Source organism: Nycticebus coucang, chromosome 5 (assembly GCF_027406575.1).
Source record: "Nycticebus coucang isolate mNycCou1 chromosome 5, mNycCou1.pri, whole genome shotgun sequence".
NCBI classification, from domain to species: domain Eukaryota; kingdom Metazoa; phylum Chordata; class Mammalia; order Primates; family Lorisidae; genus Nycticebus; species Nycticebus coucang.
This window is the reverse complement of record NC_069784.1, coordinates 13,940,186-13,963,620: the sequence shown is the minus strand read 5'-3', so window position 1 is coordinate 13,963,620 and position 23,435 is coordinate 13,940,186.

Sequence of the window (23,435 nt, the reverse complement as noted above, 5' to 3'; positions counted from 1 at the left end):
AAGCCTTGGACTCAAAACCATTCAATAGGAGAAAGCTATCCTCAAATGTCTGCCTAGGGCTTGATGTTTGTTTTCCATAATTTTTATGACTACTCTACCATATCACTTCAGAGGTTACTTAAGTATTGCTGCACTATACTTATTTTTACAGAGTTATAAACTGAAACTCTCAGAGATTAAGTGTTCAATACAAGTTATCTGCAGCTGCTGAAAAAAAAAAAAAAAATCACCATCACTCTCCCTGCTTTTCTTAGTTCACATAAGCCTACTATCCCTCCAAGAGCAATGGTGTGACAGGGCTAAGAGTTGGGTGATTACTAGCAGCAATAATTGACTGCTATCTATAACACACTATATATTGTGATCCTGATTTTGCTTCTGTAAGCTGACTTGCATTGGCCTGCACTGAGAATATTTATGAAGAAAAAAATAGTTCATCCAGGAATATCACGTACAAATCCAGCTGGGATTGCTTATGCTTTGTTTGAACTACGCCAAAAAGCAATTAGGCATTACCCGGTGGCTCTGGATTTAACCTGTTATTTATACCAGGTAGGCAGAGGGAATCATGAAATTATCTATGGCTAGGCACCTTGGACATTTTCCCAGGCTCATTTTCAAAGGTTAACTGGTCACCCTTGCCAAATAGAAATAAAACAGGAAAATAAACTGGGAACTGAGGAATAGGGACATAGATGTTCTGAGAAAAAGAAAGCTTACTAGAACATGATGGAGTTTTCATTAAAGCGACACAAAATGAAGTCTAAGAGTTTGCTTTTTTTTTTTTTTGGTAGGGAAAGAAGTTTTGTTGTGAAAAGTTGGATATTCTTCTTTGAAAATTGTGTTCCCAAATGAGAAATAACATTCCATTCTCTTCTGTCTCCAATGAAGGAGAATTTCACACCCCAGTTCCAAACCACATGTTAGAATAATAATATTCTGCCTGGGGTGTAGAATGACTTCCATAACCTGCCTCCTTGTTCATTATACAAAGACTTTTACAAAAATAGAGTATATAGTAATATTGTTGGATTATGTTCACCCCAAATGAGGTAAGTGCCATTTAAAGGAGAAAACAGGAGATTAATCTACAAGATGTATAAATGTGTAAAAATAATGCAGATTGGTTCTTTTATACTTCCTTCCCCCCTTCCTTCCTTCTCCTTTTTGTCTCCATTAATCTTATTTTTTAATGTTTACTGGCAATCTTGGACTTTCTAAAAGAATCAGATTATGGTCTTGTCATTAACGTACATCACCCAGAGCCACTGGGTAATGCCTAATTGCTTTTTGGGATAGTTCAAACAGAGACAGAGAACCATGCTGCCCAGCAGATAAAACAGTATCTTTCTAGACTGTTTCTTCTATTACCCTGATCATTTCAACTGCTTTCCTTCGACCTTGAAACCTGCTTTGTTTCCCATTTCTGGGACTCCATCTTAAGACACAATCCAAATTTCAGAAAAAAGTTGAGGACAAAGCTCAAAAAACTTTCCTAAATAGAAATAAGAAAAATGTCCCAAATGAGAAACAGTAGGTACATTTTGATTATTTCCTGTATGATATAGTATAGATGTAATTAAATATTACAAAAGGTATTAAAAACATGTGAGAATGTTTTGGATATTCAATGTTAAATGAAAAGAGTATGCTGTAAGTTTTCATAACTATACGATTGTATGTTAAAAGTAGAAAATAGAAATACAATTAAATATTAGCATATTTGTTAAAATAGTCATATTTTTATTTACTCTATATTCCAAATTTTCTATAAAAGTAAAATACCCTTTCATATAATTTTTAAATTTTAGACATAAAAAGACCCACATTAATTCCCAATCTTCCTTTTCTCTTTTCAGTATTTCTTGATTCTGGAATAGATGTTTGTGGGTAAAAAAAAAAAAAAAAAAAACATATTTGGTCAAGTTTCTTTTCTCTGAGGCAGATGATAAGGGCAGGGATTTAGAAGGAGAAAGTTATATAATCAGCATTTTATTAAAACTCTCTGGGATTTTATAGATCACCTGTGTGAAACCCTGCATTTTAAAATGGAGGCACTGAGAAGCATAAAGCTGGAAAAACGTAAAAGCAGATACGTGGATGGATTCAGTGGACATGTGAGTTGAATGAGTTTTGCCTTTGTTAACTATTTCAGAGGGTCTGGACCAGGCTAGCCTTGGTTCTAGGTGGTACAATGCTGTGTTTTTCTGCCTCATTCTCCCCGCCCACTTGGTTTTCTAATGACTTCCAGTTGTTTGCTTCAAACAGTCTGGCCTGTTCCTCTGGGGAATCTACAAAGCCAAAGTTTACAATGCTCAGAGACAGTGCTGGAGATATTTTTAGAATTGCCTAAGTTCTATAGAACCCGTGTATAAAAGATGCTGGAGAGCCCATCCAGCCCTTCCAGGGCTCAGTTTCCCATCCCCCCAGGTTCTGGAGTAAGGGCTGTTGACTGGCTCACTATCAAGTCCCTCTCTGTGAATCAACCTTGGTCAAACCAGCCCATCCCAGTAACACCTCTCCTGGATGTGGCAGTCTGCACCCCGTGATGGGTCAGGGCTAAGTGTAGAAAGATCTTGCCTGCTTGCCTTGGTTTGGGACAACTCTGCAGGCTGTCCTAGTTCCAGACCTGCCCACAGGGTCAGCCGAAGCCCAGCTGCGATTGTACTGCAGGTCACATCCTCTTGTTATCCATCCTGCTCCCCTCACTTCCCAGGAAACCTCCCACAGGCAAATCCCCATCGCAGAGCGTTTTTCAGGGAACCTAGGATAACACCATCACAAGAAGATAGCCATCAGAAGAAAAGGTCTGTTATAAAATTTATAGCTCATTTCCCCTGAAATGGTATTGTTCTGAACTTCTTACTAAGGATAAAACAAAAGCGAGGAGCTGGTTTCAGACTTACAGACTTTTTCCAGAAGGAAAATTAGAGAGTTGAATAATTATCTATTGGATCTTATCCGTTTCGATAACTCATCTTGCTTGAATACTCCCTCCCTTCATAATAGGAAGTCTTTACACTGGTTAATGTTCCCCTTTATTTCCATTCTATTTCTCTGTTGAAGCTATAGGTACATAGGACAGGAAAATTAATCTGCGGGCTGTCATCATTTTCTCCGTGCCAGCAGCACCGCCGTCACCTGGGGGCTTGTTACAAATTCAGCATCTCGGGCCACTCCAGACGTCTGACTCCTAATCTGCATTTGGTCAAGATTCCCAGGTGTCACACGTGCCCATTAGAGCTTGACAATCACTAAGCCACCCCACTGCTGTCAAGTCAGCCTGTTCGTTAAGACGGGGCCTTGTGCAGACGTGAAGCTGGCGCTGGAGTCAGAAGAAATTCGCTTCTGCCTCTGTTCTGCAGAGCTCCTGGGGTGAACCCTGCTATGTGTTTGCTTACCCTTAAAAATATTACAGCATTCTGTTCCGTAAGAGATTTTTGAGGAGCTGCACTTGCTTATTGGAATAACCTGTACTGAGCAGCTGTAATGGCTCAGGCCACTGTTTTGAAGGCACCAGAGTTATGAGAACAAGACAGAGTCCAGTCCTGCCCGCCCATCATTCCACAAGCATGGACTGAGCATGGCTGTGCATCAGGGCGCGCCAGGTACGGCAAAAAACAAGACAGAACTTTGTGGAGTCAGAAGCCCGGGACAAAACAAACCCTGAATAAGTCATTACCAAAAACCTTGTCTGTGCTACAAAGGAGAACTGTAAGTACAGAGAGAGCTCATGTGACGGAAATGAGTCGGTGTTAGAGACGGGAGCTCTCAAAATACCTTTGTGTTGCTTCCTGGCTAATACAGGTAATAAAAGGGCTATAAACAGCGTAAGTGATGTAAACAGTGGCTGTGGGTGCGCAGCGGGCCCTCACTGCAGACGCAATGTGGGGAAGGGGCACAGGAGGCCAGGTAGGTAGGACTGAGAAGGTTCTCCAGGAGGAAATGTCATTTGCAGAGAACTGTAAAACAAGTAACCTTTTTTTTTCCTGATCAATGTGGAAGCTAGAATGACTCAAATGGGGAGAAGAGTGTCTCTTAATTTTAAAAAGGAGAAGTGGGCATGTCTCAGTGGCTCACACCTGTGATCCCAGCACTATGGAAGGCCAAGTAGGAGGATCCCATGAGGCCAGGAGTTCGAGATCAGCCTGGGCAATGAAGTGAGACCCCAGCAATACAAAAAGTTTCAAAATTGACAGGGCATGACGGCGGGCATCTGTAGTTCCAGCTATTTGGGAACTTGAGGCAGGAGGACGGCGCTTGAGCAGACGAGTTGGAGGCTGCTGAGAGCTCTGATCACACCACCGCACTCCAGCCTGGGTGATGGAGTGAGACCCTATCTTTTCAATATAAAAAGAAAGAAAGGAGAGGAGAGAGAAATGACCTAATCAAAAATACATTTTAGAGGGATTTCTTTGCATTGTAGACAATACAGATTCAAAGTGTAGCCTATAATCCTAGGTCTCCAATTCGTTCCCTTTCAACATGTTTTTAAATTAATCTCCATGTCTACTCTTGGCCAGAACCTCACTTGGGTACTTTTCCTAAATATTCTTCTATTCAGCAAGTCTTTTTATTATGATGCTTTGGACTCTGTGCACCCTGAAGAGACTGCCCCTCCCAGGGCTATCCAATTCCTAGAGGCCAAACCTACTCCTGTACATTCCATATGCAGATCAGGCATCCACAGCCTATGCCCCAACCGGTCCCTTTATCAGGCTCTCTGGCAGGCCAGTCACGGCCCTCCTGTCCTCATCACTCCAGGACGAGGTATCAGACAACAAGAGACATTCCTGCAAATCAGAGCCCTCTGAATGTATTCAAACTAGCCAATCAGAAGCCTGTTTACTCTGCCTTGCCCTCTCTGGACAAGAGAGGCTTTTGCCCATGGTTTCCCCTGACTGCCTCTGCCACCTACCCTACCCTGCATGTATCTGCGTGACCCCACATAGTCTGGCATGCCACGCCCCCTTCTCTCCAGAACCAGGAAGAGCAAACTATCTTTTCAATGGCAATCACCTGCTGACCTATTGACCTTACTATGCTGAATAAAAATAAAATTTACATTTTAAGAATTATCTCCTTTAGGTATTCATAATACTTTCACAGACTGAGGTTCATTTTTTTCTGATTTTTTTAAAATGACAAAGCTAAGATTCACCTCTCTCAGACCTTTCCACCGTGTTTAGACCAAAAACGATGTGGAGGGAAGGGTCTAATAAAGAGGTCAGAATACAAATCCCACCCAGAATGACTGGCAAGAAGGTAAACCACGAGAATCTTAGTCATTCTACACATACAAGTTTGCAGCCTACTCACCAAACCCTCTCCAAGTCTACACACTCTCCAAGGAAGCTCGCTTCCAAGCAGTAAATTACAGGTGCTTCCAGTTCTGACTGGTGGCTCTACCATCTCAACATGGGGTCTTTAAGACAGGCAAAGACAGAATGGAAAGAACTCAAACTGTTCATGAGTATCATAGTCTGGAGATGACAGATGTCACATCCATCCACAGACCATTGGCCAGAACTCATCAAATAATCACAAAGAAAGTTATTAATTTAGCAGAGTACATAGGTACTGCCCATAACACCTACTTCCACCACCTATGAGCTTTCTACCTTCCTTGGTAAACATCCTTACCTTCCATTAGCACATTATAGTGTCCCAATGCAGAGTTCAGTGCATATCACATTGGAAAAACCAGTTGTGAATCACTAGTGCCATTTTTAACACACAGATACAGTGAGTTTAATATTTCATTCACTTCATAGCCACTCAGAACTCCAACATGTTTTTATTGGTGGAATAACTTCTGTACTTACACTCACACTATAAATTACTAACATTGGATTCCACTTGATTCACATTATCGACTTTAGTTTGAGGCTTCCTATATGCTTGTATTTGGATTATGTTGAGTTTTTAATATTATTATTTATATTCTGGAAACAGAATCATGCACCGATAACTATCTCGATATTCAAATAGGTCCAAAGAAAAGTAGAATCTCTTTTAGGAGATCACAGAAATTAAATCGACCTATTATTCCCTGCTTCCTTTTTCCATCAGCTATTTTTTTCTATTTTACTGCTATCTCCCTGTGTATTTCAAGAGCCCCCACGAAGGAGATCTAATTGGTTCAGTTTATCATTTTCCAATTGTGGCACCTCTTTGGAGCCATGTTCTCCTGGGAGGCCCCGTGTCTGCTCAGTGTCTGTATGGGTGCCCTGTTCAGTCACAGAGACCTAATACAATCTGCCACAGTCGGAGATGCCAAAGGTCATGTGACACCCTGCCCACAGTAACTTAGCCCTGACAGCTTTGGATGCAACAAGTCTCACGGTTTCCTGGATTCCTCTTCAAAAGAGCATTGAGAAGATTTTTTTTTTTTTAATGACAAGAGCTATATTTCCAGTTTAGTGTTGACTTAGTAATCCAGAGACTAGGAAAATATTGAACCGTAGGGTTAGTCACATGGCATAGCTAACAGATGGAGTTCCTTAAGATGAAGAAAAAGATGCAAAAACACATCTTGCCAATGATATCCCTGTTACCCATAGAATTTTTTTGAATGATGTCTATAACCTTCTATCGGGTTTTACTGACTGCCCTTTGTGATATTGGATTTTGTTCATTTACATTTTGAATTCTTATAAAAACGGCACTGGCACCATGACAAAAATGCAAACTGAGTTGTGATTTAAAACGTGTAGGTCACCAGTGAACAAAATAGAAAACTATGATAATTGTAAATTTAAACAAGAAAACAGATGGATTATGAGCAAAGAGAATGACTAATCCATAAGGAGCCTTTCTACTACGGAGAATTGTATAAAATTCTTAAAGATTCTTTAAGGATTAAAATAAAATGGAAGCAAAAACTAAAATATATCTTATAAATTCAGTTACTTTTTCTTTTTTTTTTTTTTGCTGTTTTTGGCCTGGGCTAGGTTTGAACCTGCCACCTCCAGTGTATGGGGCTGGCACCCTACTCCTTGAGCCACAGGCACTGCCCCATAAATTCAATTTTCTATCAAAATAAGAAAGACACATCAAAAGAAAATCCCATCAGGGAATGGGTAAACATCAACTAAACATTCTGCATCTCAGATAAAGAGAAAGAACAGACGTGCAAGCCTTCTTTCCTCCTGATGCCACGTTTAACTAGACTATATATTCTTAGTTGATGCATTTTTTTGTTTTGCTTTGCTTTGCCTCTGATAATAGCCCACCTGACCATCAGCAGATCAAGAAAATGTGGATACACGCACCCAGGCAAAGCATTACGACGAAGAATCAAGCTTTAGCAGCCCTCAATTAGCTGCTTTACCCTTAGCACAAATCAATCAAACAGCAGTAAACTCAAAAACTATGTAGAGACATGGACTCATCATTGCCAGTGTATCCATCACCTGGTTAGTTTGGGATTCTGTGAGCCACAAATATTAAGTTCCTACAAGGGTGTGACAAATAGGCAGGAAAATAAAAGGCAGTCACAGCACTGAGTCCCACAGGTGATCAGAAGTCAGGTCCCAAACCTGTACACAATTGAAAATGATCAGAGAGTATTCCCTCTGATTGGGTTTCAGGCTTCCAGATGCTGGTGAGACCAGCAAAGGCAACTTTCCCGCAATAGGTAAGGGAAAGTTAGAAGGATCTAAGTAATAGAAAAGAGCCAACACCAATTTGGAAGCTTCCAATCACACGTAACAAAGCACATTCGGGCATTGGGGCCAGGTGGAAGATTGGCTTAGGAAGGCAGACTCTCTACTGCACATGATTTACCAGGAGGCCTACAAACTCAAACTCAGTGACACGATTCCACACAATGGCATGCGGGTAACTTCTACAGCTTTCCAAAGGACATAGATACAGGATTAGAAATGGAAACAAGAGTCTATGATTTAGGAAAAAAATCCTCAGCCTTCCTGTAGCCACCTGGTCAACATTTGATCTTTAAATTATTACAACTAGAGAAATCAACATACCCATTTCTTCAGAATGACGGACACATGGGTTAATGTTCCTCTGCCCTCCTGGGAAGGTACTTTCCCCAAAAGCCCAGTGAAAGAAGGCTTGTCTGGTTACATCTCTGGAAAAGGATCTTTGGCTCTGCCCACTTTGATGTTTATTACCTTCCTACAGTAAAGCTAGAACCATTATGAAAAAAAAATCTAACCGAAACAAAGACAGTGTCTCAATACTTTCTCACAGAACTAGTTCCATTTTGGCATCATTCTTTCTTCTCCTAAGGGCAGAGGTGACATTCAAGGTATGATACAGCCAACGCAGCACAGGCAGAGACCAATCCAGCTGGATAAAAGTCAAGTGTAGATACTCTGGTGCCTACCGGCAGAGCTCAGGATAAAGCCGTACTGAAGCAATCCTCAAATATTACAGACCATTTTCCTATTTTGCACTGGGTCAGTTCAAAGAGCTAGTTTTCTTTTGCAGAATCATACCAAAAATTTGTCAAAAGTCCCTGTAGTCCCTGTGGCCCCTGCTGTCGTGTCATGTTACAGGGCTCCCAGGCCTCCCAACCATTCCCTTTCCCCGTCAGACTCTAGGTACACAATGCAAGAGCAGTGCCTCCAAATGACACTCTGGACCTGGATTTACCCCGAGAGAGAGTGTCACTCACTCTGTACTCTGATAAAGAGTGAAGAAGTGACACAGTCCAAGCTCTTCCTCCCATGCAGGCACCAGCCTCCACCCCACACACCTGGAGGGGACTGGGGCAGGGACAGGCTGCCCGGTGCGGTGGTCCCACCTGGCTCTTTCTTCCTCCTCCCACAGGCCCTACTTAATGAACAGAACTGGGGGTGGGGGGTGTCTTTCCAGAACTGTGACTGGTGTAGGAACCAATAATCACTTTCCAAGCCCCCCGATCGGGAAGAATCTCCTGAAGGAACTACAGCACAGTCTCCAGCCCCTGCCTGGCCTCACTGGGACCTCCCACACCTGAAAGAACCAACAAGCCAATTCTGAAAAGTTCCTAGAGGTACTTCTCATTGCAAAAAAAAAAAAAAAAATGATAGACGTCATCCTCTCCAACTTGCTGGGGAAGAGCCTTGTCGTTAAGTGAAATACTTCATGGACTTTCTAGAACAAGGCTTTGAGTGTACACATTTGTGAAATAGCATGCACTCTGCGCAGGAATCTATCCCCAGCACCAATATTCTGACCACTCTCACATGAGAACACTCATGTACATCTAGCACCAGATACAGTCTGGAGGATGGTAACTAACACAGGCCAGAGCCAGACTCCAATCTGGGCTTGTCCACTGAGTGACTCTGGAATCTTAGATCAGTTTCTTATCCTTCTCAGGTGTCAATCTCTTCATCTATAAAATGAGGGTAACAGACCAGCATTCTAGTGTTCCTGGAAATACTAAATGATGTATATATGAAAAGCTTTTAGAGTGTTGCACAGAATCGGCATTTCAGTTATCAATAAGGGATATGTCTCTATAGCACAGACAGAACGATCCGTGAGTCGAATAACTCAAATCAAGAATCATCAGATGTTCTAGAATCATACAGATAGTTTTTTATAAAAATATTTACAATTTACCCAGTTGGTTTGCCATCATAGATTCCATTCGACAAACATTTCTTGAGAGGTAACAACATGCCAGACCCCCACACCAGTACTGAGAATATAAAAAGGAATAAGGCCTGGTCCTTATCACCGTAAATCAAGTCAGGCAGGCAGGTGTGTGTATAACAACACGACTCAGAGAGTCACTTCAGATAGGCACACAGGAAGAAGGTTAACGCACATCAGGGGCACAATGGCGTGTGTCCCAAACACTTACAAACCAAGACACACTTCCAGACTCACCACAGTCATGAGCCTGCATTTCCATTGATGGCAGAAGCAAAGTCTAGATTTTGCTATTTAAAGGGAATGTAGATTCCTTAAAGAAAAGAAAAAAAAAAAAAAACTTAATCACTTTGGTTAGTCAAACTCACAGCTCACAGTTTTCCCCAACATCATTCTCCTACCCCCGGGGACTTGTGAACAGTCCTGTCACTAGAGCAGGGACCTGCAAGCCTGCTTGCCGTCTGAACGCTGGCTGTCCGCCACCCCTGCACTGGAGCACACGGCGCTGATCTGGGCTCTGATTTCTCGGCATAACCCTGGCCGGGCAGAGCCTTCCACCTCGGCACCAGCATGCATAGGGGACACTGTGGGCTTGAGCCACATCCCACACAGCCAATGCTTTGGGCTAGCTGGTCGGCCAAATCCTGCTGAAGCTGTGGCAGCCTCCCGGCAGACATGCTGACCTCTAATTCTCAAATTCCGTATCACGTCCCCAGTTTAAAAATGTTGGGGTTTTTCTTGAATCTCCTCTCTGGATCCAAAGGATCTCGGGGCCTGTAGCCCCACATTTCCGCTCTGCTGAGGGTGTTCCTTTGGAGGCAATCCTCTCCATCTAGAGTTGTGCAAACCCCACCCCCTCTAATCAGTGATTTCCCAAATCTGGGGTCTCCATCCTTCCAGCTCAGGCCTGGGCCCAGGACCCAGCCCCACTGCAGGGCAGTCACTTCCTGGCCTTCGGCCCTTTCCCTCCAGGCTCCTATCAGTTCTCTTCTTTCCAGTGTACTGGAAGATTATCTTTATGCCACACCCCCCAGATTCTCTATTCTGTGGCTTACAGTAAATCATCCTCCTTCAATCCTCTAACCTCTTAATATTTTAAGGGAATAGTTAATATTTAAAGGAAAGCTTCCGATTTCTCTTTCAATAAGCCTAAGTATTGGGAATGAAGGCACAGGCTTTGCACTGCTACTGTCTCTGAAATTAGTTTCAAGAGCATGTTCAGAATTCAGAAATGAAACATTGTCTCTTCTGTTGCTGGCTGGGCCAGATCTGCCCTGCCCCTAAAGCAATGGAGGTCAAGATCCTGTAGGTGGGGACTACTGAGAATTAAAAGAACAGGAGAGAGTTTCAAAATATTATCATGCCTTCTTGGCCCCCAATTGTTTTTTTAAAGTTCCTAATTCCAAAAGATAAAGTAACGAAATGGCAGTGGCACATCTGTTCTCTAACACATCTTTGCCAGGCAATGGCCTAGAGCATGTCACAGGAATACACAAGCAGGTACATTCACAAACAGGGGAAGCTGTCTCATCACCCTCATTCACAGGGTGAGTGAACATTCCAACCTCAGCAAAAAGAAGGCTTTGCCACTGTCTGCAGTAAGCAAGGTTGTTCTGGAGAGAGGTGAGGGGAAGGACGAGGGCGGCTGACGTGAACGGCAGAAGTCAGGAATGAGCAAAGTCTTCTATATGACTTTCCGTGAGTTGATCATCAAATATTAACGAGTTGTTTCTAGCATTAACCTTGGATAATAACAGCCATTTTTCTAGCTTTCTACAATCAATTAACTACTTTCCTGCCCCATTGTCTTACGTGATTCTCTCTGTGAAACAGAGTATAATAACCCGGTTTCTACTCAAAGAACCTAAGGCTCCCAGACTTTCTTGAAACCAAAAAGTGGTGACAATAGAAAGCAAATTCAGACCTCCACGCTCTGCCACAGGAGGGGTGTTAACATTCTCCATCCTTACGGGCATTAACTCTCTTGTCTTAAAATTATTTCTGATTTTTATCCCATGACTTAGAATTATTTGCTTACGATGTTTATTCTTGTTAAATACAGATAGACTGCATTGCTCCAGACTCGTGGGGGCTCGCCCCAGCCGCTGTATAACAAACTTGCCTCGTTGCATATCAGGTCATCAGATCAGCTCCCCTTCATGTTCAATCTATCATCTGAAATTCCAATTCTGGCACTCTTCATGAAATGCCATATGGGGTCTATTTATTGGCTACTGTTTATTTCCTAAAGAAGACGTTTTCTTTCTCACTCAGGAAAATATTCAAGGTATCTAATGTCTCAATTCCTCCACTCCCCAGCTTGCTCCATCTCCTTTCCAAGGAACGCCCTATGCTTGGGTTTGATCTCACCACCTTTCCTTTTGGCAAAATACACTATCAGCTGTTTTAACTAAGCAAATAAAAAATAACATATCAGTAACAATTAACTTTTGCTGCAGAATAACTCCATAATGAAATGGCTCAAAACAACAACAATTATTTCTTTAGCTCACCATTCTGTAGGTCAGCAATTCAGGCGGGGCATACTGGTTAGCTCTGCTCTTGGCTGAGCTCCATCAATGTATCAGAGTCAGCTCCAAGGGCAGTCGGGAGCTGGTTGGTGTAGAATGACTTCAGCTGGAATGGCTACTTAGACTTGATCACGAGTCAATTGAGTGACTTGCAACTAGTGTGCCATGAAAATTTTTAAAGATCATTAATTATTTTAGAAAGAAATTCAAAGCAAGCACAGTAAGTATATATATATTTTTGCTCCTTTTTAAAATCAACATAATTTAAGTGTGTCATAGTAGTTTAACTATAGGTTCGAGTATGCTTTGAGATAAAGAAGGTTGAAAACCACTGGTCTAGGCTTTGAATGGGCACACCACCATTGCTGTAACATTCTGTTGGCTAAAGTAAACTCGAAGGCCAGCCAAGATTCAGGGTTGGGCAAGGAGCATCCATCTCTTGATGTGAGATGCTGCAAAATTATGTTGCAGAGAACATGAAATGGGGCAATTAGAACAATTGGGTGTGGTTTTTGTCAGTAATCTACCAAATTATGACTAAAATTGGTCAAACAACAAAAGGTATTAAGTTTTAACTATATTACTCACTCTGCTGGCAGCCCTTACATAAATTTAATCATTTCCCAACTAATGTATTTGCCTGCTAAAATAAAAGAAATATTTAATTAAAATGAGTTCAATTAAAATTTGTCAAACATTGGGTGGTACCCTTAGTGGGTAGGGCGCCAGCCACATACACCGAGGCTGGTGGGTTTGGACCTGCCCCGGGTCTGCTAAATAAGAATGACAACTATAACAAAGAACATAGCCAGGGGTTGTGACGGGTGCCTGTAGTCCCAGCTACTTGGGAGACTGAGGCAAGAGAATCGCTTAAGCCCAAGAGTTTGAGGTTGCTGCGAGCTGTGTTGCCACAGCACTCTACCCAGGGCAACAGCTTGAGACTCTGTATCAAAAAAAAAAAAAAAAATTGCCAAACGTTTCTCAGGTGTATAATGCTAGGCATTGAGGCTAATCAAGGGAATTTGTAAGCAAGTGGGAAAATCACTGTCATTAATAAGCTTGCATAGGCGGGCGTTGTGATGGGCACCTGTAGTCCCAGCTACTCAGGAGGCTGAGGTAAGAGGATTACTTCAGCCCAGGAGTTTGAGGTTACTGTGAGCTAGGCTGATGTCATAAAACTCTAACCTGGGCAACAGAGTGAGACTCTGCCTCAAAAAAAGAAGCAGCAGCAGCTTGAAATCGAATCGAGGAAGCAAGCAAGTAAATATATGTAATGGTAGCTCTAAAGAGCCCTATGGGGTTACAGAGGAAGGGCACATCACTCAGAGCAAGTGTCCTGGAGAAGGTTATGGAATATCAGGTATCAGAGCAACCCAAAAGGATGAAAAATACTGCATTCTGTGTGCGTGAATAGAGAACACTGAACCCAGGGCTCCCAGCCTTTGTCAAAAGGTCAAGAAGTTACTGACATACTTGGGTTCCCATGAATAGCATGTTTGATACTAGAAACTTTCAATAACAGTTGATTAAACTGGTTCTGCCACCAGTCTGCTACTACCAGCTACATGTAATGATCTCAGTTCATCTTAGTCTTTGCGTTCTGCCTAAATATTACATGGCCAAGGTTTCTCATTTTCTGTCTGTCCAGCATTCCTCAGTGTTAAAGGTATGTTCAATATCCATCTTCCTCTATTTTCAGCATTTAGAATTCTAGGGTAAGTTCATCCTCAATACTTAGAGGTGACTTCCACCTGTGCCTCAGGTAGTTAATTAAGTATTCACCTTATTGTTAAAGTCCTCATGCTGGTCATACATTCATTCATACAATGATTTATTGAAGACGAATGTGGTTTACAACTACTGCAGAGTGGTGAACAAGATAATCACAACCTCTACCCTCGTGACTTACCATTTGTAGAAAAAGACTCCTATTAAAGCAAGCATTACACAAGGGATTGTCCATCCTGGTTCTATGGCATATAAAAAATATGTAAGGTGATACGAGAATAAAACAAGAAACATTTATTAGTCATCTGGCACATGAGCAGAGATTAACCCCTTAAAAGGAATGGGAGAGGTCCAGGGGAAGTGTCCTGGGCTGAGGACACTGTACGTGCCAAGGCTGGGAGGGAAGTTTAGCATGTGAGGGGAGCAGGGAGGTGGCCACAGTGGCTGGATCCAAGGGACTAGGCAGGGGATTATAGGAGATGGGCCTGGAGGCACAGAACACATCTAGTCTGTGGGACTGGATCCACCTCTCTGCCTAAATACTTTTTTTTTTTTAAGACAGACTATGTCCTCTCTGTAGAGTGCTGTTGCATCACAGCTCACAGCAACCTCTAACCCTTGAGCTTAAGCGATTCTCTTGCCTCAGCCTCCCAAGTAGCAGGGACTACAGATGCCCACCACAATGCCTGGCTATCTGTTGTTGTTGTGGTTGTTGTTGTTGCAGTTGTCATTGTTGTTTAGCAGGCCCCAGCCAGGTTCAAACCCACCAGCCCCAGTATATGTGGCTGGTGCCCTAACCACCGAGCCACGAGCGCTGAGCCCCTAAACACACTTTTATCCCAAACCGTGTCACACTTAGAACACATCTGATTTCAAAATTAACCCAAATGGACACTTTTCTATTTCATGTTCATTTTATCATCCAAAAACTATCTGGCTTTCAACCCACAAATTCACTGGTAAGGTTGACTAATCTCAGGTTCTGGAATATTTTCTTAAAACAGGGCTGGATCAACTTTGATCAGTAATCAGGCACAAATACTTTACAGGATTCTAAAGATTAAAAACTTTTTCCGAGACACAGAATAAAGGGTGGCAGGAAATCAGAGCCAGAATCTGGTGAACTCAGCTTCCTCCCTCTTTGAGGATGTTCAGGCTAAAGGCTCTGCCTTCTTATCCTCAGAATCCGGACATTCCAGGAATTCCACCAATCCCCAACCTCCCACTCTCCAAGGCCTTTCTTTACTTCTGATATTCTATCTTAAGTTCTCTTTAGAGCTTGGAGCAAATGTGCTTCCCATGCAAATATTTGGCTGTTTCTGCGTGTAAAATGAAGTTGAAAATCAAAGCTATAAAAATAAAAAACCTTCAACATGCAAACACTGGGTACGCATTGTCTGGGAGGGTGTATGTGCTGTGTGTGGGAATGCGGGGAGTTTGGGGAAAGCAAGCCCAGGATGGACCAGCTATCTGCTCACATATCCGATCAGATTGTGATCTCCCTGTTTCTCCCTCATGTTCTTTCTAGCAGGAGAATCACTGCACAACCGTTGGTCAGTGGCCCTTTCCTCCTGTGCCGCCTTCTCTAAACCAGCAGTGAAACCACCCCATTCCAAATACATGGCCACCAGGTGGGTCTCTACCATGACACACAACTTACTCCTTTGTTTCATTCAGCATCATTCTTCCTTCACTTACTCAGCATGTGCCACATCGGTCCACACCGTTCCATTCATCCGCGTTTAAAGAAAACCTGTGTCAACGTTGAGGTCAAAAGTTTCTGAACCACTCCTCTTCCCAGGAGATCACTTTATGTGACAGTGTGATGCCATTTTATTCTCCATTCTGAGTTGAAAACATGATGTTGAATTAAAACACTTTTCATTTCCAGAGCTCAGTTCCCACTCTGAGTCCTGTTACTTTAAAACTTTAGCTAAAAATGTCCCGGAGGTGACTGAGTTTTCTCCAGCCCCCGGGGAAGCTGCTGTGAACAGCTTTTCACAATGCCTTTTCTGAGAGTCACCAAGTCCCGCTTTTTGCAACCTAAGTGTTATAAGCTTAAATGCATGCCAGGGGCATTCAAATAAAAAGAATGAAAATTCTAAAATGGAAAGTTTTAAAATGAATAGAGAGACAGAGAAAGCTGCACCCAAAAGAGGTAATAAAGTGAAAACAAAGCTTGGGGTTCTAATGTCACCCCAGGCAGAGGGACCCTGAGGCAGCCGCCCCTGTTTGCAGTTCTAACACAGGGACTTGGTGGCATTCTGTTGGAGATGCAAAGAGCTGGCACATAGAAAGCGCCTGGCACACAGTTGGTGCTCAAGCCTTTTCAGTCGTCTCCTGCCTGTGGCTTTCATAACATCTATCCAGCCAGAAGGATGAGACAGGGAGTCTTATCAATGTTCTATTTTTCAAATGTACTCATGGAGATCCAATAATGTATGCAGTCAATTTATAAGTTTGAGCAACAGCCAGATAGGAAAGTTACTTCGGAAAAAAACAAACCCTCTGGTCCCTGATGTGGCAAAATGAGTGAGTATTATGGGGAGAAAGAGGAAAAGAAAAAAGAGGGAAAGGGCCTGATGCTGCAAATTGCCTTTAATTACCCTTCAACATTTTCTCCTCTTCTTTTGATGGCATAGGACCCCCTGCAGTTCCAAAATAAAATAAGCCTGAGTTTTGTTTTGCTCTTTTAAATGGGAGCGTAACAGCCACTGTGGAAACATGTTCTTAATCAAAGGTATTAAACTCCTGGCTGCTCCTCTTGGTTTGAAATTGCCCGGGTTCATTATTATCAAGGGGAAGCAACATCTAGTCACCAGTTAGCTCCCTTCTTAGTAAATTAAAATATTAATTACAAAATACGTTATTTTTATCTTATATCTTAAGCTATTAGTCACTGGGGCTGGGGAGGGGGGAAAAAAAAGCAGCTCATTTTGTGCCGAAGTAATTTTCCTAACAAAGCATTCATCGTGTCTTTCTAGTTCCTAGAAATCAAATCTGTACATGAAATGCTGCATTTTGAGAGCCATCTGAATAAATGAGATAGCAACTTCATTTATTTTTTGTCTCTGAGATAAGTGTGCAATTACAGGCGCCGTGGCCGCACGCTCGGGCTGTGTGACCCGCTGCTGGGGCGTTGGCGGAGCCAGGGGGGCGCAGCCCAGGCAGAGCTGCAGAGGAGAGAAAGACGGCTTCCCCTTCATTTCCACTGCCAAAGGCAGCAATCGATCTCATGCCTGTAGGCACAAGTGCTCCATCTCTGGGAAAGAGGCGAATAAAGCCACAGAACAGACATGAGAGCCAACTCAAAGCCCCGTGGTCTGTCTCTTCCAAGTCTCAGTATCAGCAAGGTATTGAGGGGATGTTGGAAACGCAGGCCAGTGGCCAGCAAACCTGTTCACTAAGCGTATTCCTGGTACCTCCGAGCCTGGAGTCATCGCAGAATGAACTCAAAATGGAGTCTCTTTTACAGGTGAGTGTTATATACGGCGATCCTGTATTTCAGGGGTATCTTAAGGGCAAGTCTAACCTCCAAAAGCTGACTCCCCAAGGTACTGTAATAAGCTGGTCAGCACACAGAGGTGGTCAACATAAGGAACCAGAGCTACTGCCCCGATAGGTACACGTGGTGCAGGGGACCTATGAAAATCAGGTCCACTTAACAGGGTGCTCAGTGTGGGGGCTTTCAACTATAGAGCTTCTACTGTATTTCCTACTGCTTGTATGGGGCTTGAAATTAGATTTTTTCACCCCCTCAGATTTGGAAGAATATTCTGTTTAGGAGGTCACTATTTAATTTCAGAAATAGCTCGAGACCTAAGACTTTACAGCCAACACCATTTATTAAGTGCCCACTATGTACTAAGTACTTTACATATATTATTTTCTGAAATCGTTACACTAATCTTATGTGGACATTTGTTACAGCCCCGTGTTAATCAAGTGAAAACTGAGGCTTAGAAAGATTAAGGGACTCAAACAATTGGCAGGTGATACAGGCAGATGGAAATTCAGGTGTCTGATTGCAAAGCTCTGGCTCTTGTGATAGCTGTCAGCTTCTGTCTCATAGTGGGGGGGCAGGGTGCTGAGGATTTTGAAAACAGAAGAGAGTTCAAAAAGAAGTAGTGAAGGGGCATGAGAGAAAAGATACCATCAGACCTAGTACTGATTTTTGTTGTTGTTGTTGTTGTTGCAGTTTGGCCGGAGCCAGGCTCGAACCTGCCACCCTCGGCATATGGGGCTGGCGCCTACTCCCTAAGCCACCAGCGTGGCCCTAGATATGCCCTCTAAAGAGAGAACCCCTGTTGGGTAGATTGCAGCTAAGAGAGTGAATGTTGGCCTGCCCATCCTCCCACCACACATCACCCAAACCAACTTCTTTTTGGCCTCTCTGCGTATGTCTCACTGAATTACACAAAACCTGCAGTCCGAGTGGGTGAGCAGGGCAATTAACTCTTACACACACACACGCATACTTCTCTATGTCCTTAGGAATGAGAGGCAGGCTCACTGGTCTCAATACATCCCAGACACTGGGAGACAGGAGAGCTCGGGCCAATGGGCTATGCAACTTAGGGTCAACTACTCAACCCTCTGTGCCTCAGATTCCTCACCAAAAAATAGGGTTAAGAACAATGCCTCCTTTGCAGAATTGCAAGGACTAGCAGAGAAAATTCATTCTGATGGATGGTGTAGCAAATAATATGCCACCATCAGATTTAACTGGATACAGTAGCAATCCTCAAAGGTGATCTGGAAAGCAATACCGAAGCCATATAGGTTTGAAAAGTGTAAACCATCTTGACCTGTTCTTGCAAATGCACAACATACCTTAGCATATAAAAGTCTCTTGGCTGCTATGCTATGGCCCACACCTGTAATCCTAGCACCTTGAAACCAAGGCAGGAGGATTGCTTGAGGCCAGGAGTCTGAGACCATCCTGAGCAACATAATGAGACCCCCAACTCTACAAACAATAGAAAAATTAACTGGATATAGTGTCACATGCCTGCAGTCTCAGTAACTTGGGAGGCTGAGGCAGGAAGATCCCTCGACCCCAGGAGTTTAAGGCTACAGTGAGTTTTGATCATGTCCCTGCACTCTGACCTGGGTGACAGAGCAAGACTCTGTCTTAGAAAAAATAACAACAACATCAAAAAAATTTCCCACAAACCCCAGCCAAGAAACCTGTTATAATATGAATTTCCTACTTGTCTTCCATGAACCACACCTGCAGGATGAATGTGGGGAAGAACACCCACACTGAACTGTGGGAACACTAAACCAGGACACAGCATAGAGCTGCATGCGTCACACTGTGAACGTTACAGAGCGAAAGGCAGTGTAGACGGGATTCATACTTGGGACACCAAACTCTTTTGGATTCAGAACTGAGCTGGTCACTTAGGAGGACAGCCTTGAACAAGTTGCTTATTTCTTGAGTCTTATAAGTACACCCCAAGAGCCATTCAGACTGTAACGCTAGGCTAGAGGGAAGCCATTCTGTTCCAGGTATGCCTTCTGTGTGTTCTGTCCTAAAGGTTTAGAATTAATTTGCTGTTTACACAGTATCCAGGCTCAAGGTTAGAAAATGACCTTGGGTAAAAAGAGATCAAGAGTCTGGAATAGTCCAGGGACAGATTGCTGATGACAAGAGCCACCAGACAACCTACTGTTTGCTGGTGACCATCCAACAAGCGATCACAACTTGCTTTCGGCCACTAACCACCTTTACCCCTTCCCTTCATAAGTTTCTTGGTAAACAAAGGAGATGAGATGGTCTTTGAGACCATAGTCTGCCATTTCTTCAGGTGCTAGGGCTTTAATAAACCACCTTTCCATCACCAACACTCACCCCTCGAGTCTGGCTCTCGGGGGCAGCAGGCAAACCTGCACCCCACAGCAGTCTCAGTTTCTATATGTCTATGTGTCTGTCTTGTTAAAGACAGGGATCAGCCTTATTCATCTTCAAATTTCTGACATCCATCTCAGAGCCCGAATCTTTGTTTATGCTCAGATATTTGTCTTATAGAGTGAGGAAATGAAGGCCCAACCTGGAGTGGAGTACACGGAGTGCATGATCCACTGGGAACTTACCACCAACTCAGTTCAATGCTCCCAACTTTTGCCAAGTCAATGCCAAGACCTCCTAGGAGCAGACTCTGAAACCCAGTCAATACAAAAGATTAACTGGGAGCTAACACCTGGGAAATTCAAAGCCAGAGGAAGCACAGCAGAGGTCTCAGACTGCAATGTAGATCTGATGAAAATTCAGCCAGCCCAGTGGCGAGCCCCAGAGCAAGGACAACCTTTTTGAGTTGCCACATACAGCAGAAATGGTCACACTCTTAAATTCCCCACCATGCTCAGTGATTGGCTAGGGGCTGCTTGAGAGTATAGCCCGCAGCTCAAAGGTTGTAGCAGAAGATCCCCAAGATACTACAACTGAAGACAATGCACTTGCTGCGTTCCTTGAGGCTGAATGGGAAGTTGTCTTTTGAAGCAAAAGCCAGCAGTGTTTCCCACAAAGCACTTCTATGTGCCAAACTCGGTAAGCACAGAGAGAGTCCTAACCTGAACACTAGAGGGGTCTGTAGTTCCACAGGGAAATAAAACACTTAAATACATCCAAGAAAGCAGGACATGGATGGTTCACTAAGGAAAGAAAAATCTTCTGGAGGACGATCGATTAATAATGTCTGCTGTGGACAAAGGAAGAGACAGCAGGTGTGCAGATCCACGCATTTGCCATTTCCGGCCTTCCCCTCCTCTCTGCCAAGTTAAATCTCTCTCAAGGTCCAGCTGATAAAGTCTGGATATTTTCCATCACTTTAAAAAATATTTCTATCCCCAAAGGTCTCTCCTTTCATAACTAGCTGCAACATTTATTACCTTCTCATAATGTATCACAGAATTTACATTTCCTGAATTAGTCTCTAATTATTTCTTTGTATCACAGCTGGCCTTAATGACCAAAGCATAAACAGGTTGGCAGCAGAAATGGTGTCGCCTACCTTTCTACCCTTCCTTTTTTTGAGTAGCCCCACACCACATAACACACTGTAGACAAAGTACTGGTTGGTCAACCAGTACATTTGGACATCTGGATCAATTGACAAGATTCACAGTTTCAGAGGAAATCAGAAACCTCTTTGAAGGACAAAAATGCATTACTTATTCCCTTCAGAATTAATGCTTCAGAATAAAGGGTGAGCACTGTTCTCAGATGGGATGTGTCTAAGTCAATAGTTGCATGTTTCTGCTTCAGATATTTACTTTATTAGCCTTAGTGCCCACTGGCAGCCATCACACGTGTCAGGGGGAACTGGAAGCTTCGAGCATGTCTGTAATCTCCATCAGTTCTGTCCCATCATCCTCTGAAATAGCTGACTCTAATTTTATAATTTAATTTGCAGTGCAAGCACAACTTCAAGCATCTTCAAGCACCAGCACCCATTCCAATAATACTTCAACAACAAGCCCCACAAACAAATGCTAACGCTGTCTCTGTTGCTTTCTTCTGATATTCATGCAGATAATACCATGCAGGCTCAGGCTCCAGTTCTATGTTCTCCGTCAGAATCCTCCAGGGACTGGTGAAGTCACCTCTACTTCCCTTAAACTCCCTACTTCTGCTATTTTGGTTCACATCCAGCCTCCCTTCAAGGATCAGCTTTCCAATTAACTCTCTATAGAAAGAAACAAAACGGATCAAGAAGATGGAAAAAAAAAAAAAAGCTTGTGATGAATCATAATTTCATTTTACAAAGCAGTTTGCCTTTTATACATCTGGCTTTATTTACCAGAGAAAAAAGACATTTGCTTCCAAACTTACTGAAGTTGAGTCCACTCATTCAAAGTCGTTTATCTTTTTTTTTTGTTTGCTTGTCTGAGTTCACATAGCCAGCTTGCCAGTTCATAATGGTCAGGATGCTTAAAGTAAATAATAGCTTTCATGAAAATCTCTTTAAACCCTTATCTTAAAAATTAGTCCTCATCACATTCCCTGTGTTTACATGGTCACAACTGCCATCTCATTTTAAAGCTCACTTAAAAGAGCCTGAGATGGTAAGTGATTTGCGAGAGGTCACAGTGAATCCGGGGTGAGTCAGGAATAGAAGCTAGCTGTTTAGACTAGCCGCCCTGTGAGCTAATCACCTCAACAGCATTCATTCCCGCACACCCCATTATTACAGAGACACTTGTCCCAGAGCCCTGTCCAATTCATCTTCTATAAAAGAGGCTATGAAAAGGCTCAAAACACCCCTCTCACTTCTCCAATTTGATTTCAACTCATTGCAAGTTCTCCTTACCAAGGTATAGCCATTTGGTCATTTTCAGATCCAATAATCTACTTAGTCAATTGACAGGCTGTTTCTTATTTCATATAAAACCATCCCTGTAGTTTACAAAATGTTCAACATTTTGCAAATCACATATGGAAATATTTTCCTTCACATTTCGTACCCTCTGGTGTGAGTTCAGTGAGTGTTCCCTAAGTGCCAGGCATTGCACTATTAGGGACAAAGCATGGTCCTTGGCCTCAGGAAGTTTACAATTTACTATGGAAGGCAGGTGATTAAGCAGGCAGATGATTAATCCTACACACAGTCGCATTGTAGGGGGATGTACCAAGTGCTAAGAAATTCACAAGGTTATCCATCTCCTTTTGAGGAACCCAAAGATTGCTCAGAAGCTGAGTCCTCAAAGACGATACTAGCCAGGGGTTATGAGGTGAATCAAGTCCTGCTCAAGAAGAGATGTTGAAGTCCTGGCCTCCGATACCTCCGAATTGGGCCTTATTTGGTAATAAGGTCTTTACAGAGGTAATCAAGTTGATAAGTGTCCTTATAAAAAGGGGACATGGGACACAGAGAAACACACAAAGGGAAGATGATATGAAGATACACAAGAAAAATATCAGGTGAAGGCAGAGGACTGGGGTGATGCAGTTACAGACCAAGAAGGCCCCGCATTGCCAGCAGTGACCAGAAGCTAGAAAGAACCCAGAGGCTTCAGAGGGGCAGAGTGGGGCTCACTTTGGTCTGGGACTCCTACTCTGCAGAACTGCTGAGACAGGACAGTTCTGAGGTGTTAGGCCACCTGGTGCATGGTGCTCGTTACAGCGGCCAAAGGAAACTATGGGGAGAAGGGGGAGCCTCCCAGGTCAGAAAATCAAAGGGGAAAATGCCTAGAAATAAATGTTACCCCATGGCTGGTTTGAGCTCAACATGGTGGGAACCCCAGAGCAGGAGCAGGTACGTGCAGGGACTGGAACTAGCACTAGGGTGCTCGGGGTAACACACTGAGCTGTGCTTGGCTATCATGGAAACTATGAATCCCCGGTGTTTCTACTCCGGAGCACAAAGTTCCTGGATATGGTGAGTTCGGTACATCTGCTGATAAGCTTTAAACCCTGCACTTCCTCTGCAGTCAGCAGCTTGAAGCATCAAAGCTTCTGTTTCAGCACCACATCAAAACTCAGGAAGCTTTAAAGTTCATCCAAACTCCAGGCCTCGCTGAAAGAAGACACCGGGACTCTAGAGACAGGCATTGAACTGT